The sequence below is a fragment of the Leptonychotes weddellii genome, unplaced genomic scaffold, assembly GCF_054177405.1.
Source record: "Leptonychotes weddellii isolate Sample4059 unplaced genomic scaffold, ASM5417740v2 HiC_scaffold_22994, whole genome shotgun sequence".
In the NCBI taxonomy this organism is placed as follows: Eukaryota; Metazoa; Chordata; class Mammalia; order Carnivora; family Phocidae; genus Leptonychotes; species Leptonychotes weddellii.
Window position 1 is genome coordinate 1 of NW_027819158.1, and position 2,627 is coordinate 2,627.

The 2,627-nt window shown below is 43.9% G+C and overlaps 1 pseudogene; it reads right to left on the bottom strand.

Annotated features, from left to right (window-relative positions):
• Positions 1–596: 596 nt before the first annotated feature.
• LOC102739911 (protein farnesyltransferase/geranylgeranyltransferase type-1 subunit alpha pseudogene) lies at positions 597–1,270 on the bottom strand (annotated as a pseudogene).
• Positions 1,271–2,627: the final 1,357 nt, after the last annotated feature.

A 2,627-nucleotide genomic window follows, 5' to 3' on the forward strand; every position in this document is an offset into this window, starting at 1 on the left:
AGCCGAAGGCAGACGCTTAACGACTGAGCCACCCAGGCGCCCCACAGTGTCCTTTTCTTTAGCTAGAATTTCACACAACTCTAATGCTTTATTAAAAATGTCCTTCTTGTTGTCACATTGGTTTTCTAGCATGTCTTCATAGATATCCACGAGAAAGGCAATTAGGTAGGGGGAACTGTGACTCGGTTGTAAATCAAGTAACTGATTTAACGGATTTGGATATTCGGAAAGACCACGATCCTGTAAAATCCCTTTCAAATAGTTCCGTGCACTTTCATTATGTGGTACTAGTTTGATCATTTCTAGAGTGTACTGGACTTCTCTCTCCAGTATAGCACGATCATTGTAGCCAGTGGTGTTAGAAATTACGAAGTACCGGGGCGCCTGGGTGCCTCAGTTGGTTAAGCGACTGCCTTCGGCTCAGGTCATGATCCTGGAGTCCGGGGATCGAGTCCCGCATTGGGCTCCCTGCTCAGCAGGGAGTCTGCTTCTCCCTCTGACCCTCCTCCCTCTCACACTCTCTGTCTCTCATTCTCTCTCTCACAAATAAATAAAATCTTAAAAAAAAAAAAAAAAAGAAAGAAATTACGAAGTACCTTTTGTTCCAGTTATTTCTCACATCCTCTTTAAGAAATCGGTCTACATACTGCAGCTCATTATCCCAAAGTTTAAATTCCTGCATCCTGATTAAGAATATCAGCAATAAACTCAAGCTCCTGAGATGGATCTTTTAGCCATTCCACTAATAACTCGCCTATGATGCCAAAGTTGATAGTTTTGGGGCTGTTCCTCAATTATTGCAGTGATGTAGTTCATTTCCTCATGTAGATCCTTTTTAAGTGACTTTAAGAGAACTCTCTGAAAATGCCACACTGTATAATTGGCTGCATTTAACTCAATAGCATCTCTGGTTAGTTTAAAAGCTTGTTCACTTCTTTCATCACGCTGCAGGACAGCCTGGAAATAATCAAAACTTCTTTATAAATTTTTCACTATAAATTATCTGGACCACTGGATTGGGGCCATCATTCTGCGGCACTGGATCTACATCAGCCCATTCTGCTCTGTCCCTGTACAGGACGTAAGTGGGCGAGTCCAGGCTCAGGAACCCATCGTCCATAGGGGACGCCACTGCTTCTCGGGGCTCAGCTGCCATAGCTTCTTCCTGCTGCTGCTGGGGCGGCGGAGGGTGCGGCTGGGGTGGTGGTGACCCCGGCTGCCCGGACTTTCTGCCCTGCGCAGCCTCTCCGACCCCCTCAGTGGCCGCCATCTCGCCTTGGCCCGCAACCCATTATGGTGTTTCTTGGTTAAACCATGATAAATAGTGCTGTGACAGATACCTTTTAATTAAAAAAAAAAAATCTTTGTCCAGTTTTCTTTTTCCATGAGGTAGTTTCTTAGGAAGGGTGTTCTAGAGTTTTGTTTGTACATTTTTATTTATTATTTCATGCAAGTGCTAGTGGGGGCGGGGCAAAGGGAGAGGGAGAGAATCTCAAGCAGACTCCCTAATGAGCGCTGACCGCTGAGCCAGATGCAGGCCGATCCCATGACCCTGAGAGCCTGACCTGAGCCAAAACCAAGAGTCAGACATTAAACTGACTGAGCCACCCAGGTGTCCCTGTTTGTACATTTTTAAAAAAGATTTTATTTATATTTTTAAAAGATTTTATCTATATATTTGTCAGAGAGAGAGAGAGAACAAACAGAGGGAGAAGCAGGCTCTCCAATGTGGGGCTCCATCCCAGGATCCTGGGATCATGACCTGAGCCAAAGGCAGACACCTAACGGACTGAGCCACCCAGGCATCTCAATAGATTTTATTTATTTATGAGAGGGAGGGCACACGCATGCCCGCGAGCACCCCCTAAAAAGGGGGGGCAGTAGGAGAAGCAGACTCCTCGCTGAGCAGGGAGCCCAATGTGGGACTCTATCCCAGGATCCCGGGATCATGACCCGAGCCGAAGTTAGACGCTTAAACGACTGAGCCACCCAGGCACTCGTGTTTATACATTTTTACACTTGATCTTAGCCAAAAGGCCGAGAAGCGATCGTGTTTATACATTTTTAATAGTAGCTTTTGAAACTCTTGATAACCAAAAGCAGAGTGAAGGGTAAGTAATTTAACTGAGCTTCAGTTTTCTTATTTATCCATATCCTAATGGTGGGAGGATATGGGCTAATATATGCAAAACACATAGCAGAATGCCTGGCACATATTCTTTTTTTTTTTTTTTAAAGATTTTATTTATTTATTTGAGAGAGAGAGAATGAGAGAGAGCACATGAGAGGGGGGAGGGTCAGAGGGAGAAGCAGACTCCCTGCTGAGCAGGGAGCCCGACGTGGGACTCGATCCCAGGATTCCGGGATCATCACCTGAGCCGAAGGCAGTCGCTTAACCAACTGAGCCACCCAGGCACCCCTGGCACATATTCTTAATGTTTTTAGTCTTTGCTTTAACATATCTGTTGTCCACACCATATCATTAAGTGCTCAACCACCTTCACTATCTTTTTAAATTTTTTATTTTTAAAATTTTTTATTTTATTTTTTTTAATTATTTTTTTAAGATTATTTATTTATTTATTTATTTTATTTATTTATTTGACAGAGAGAGACACAGCGAGAGA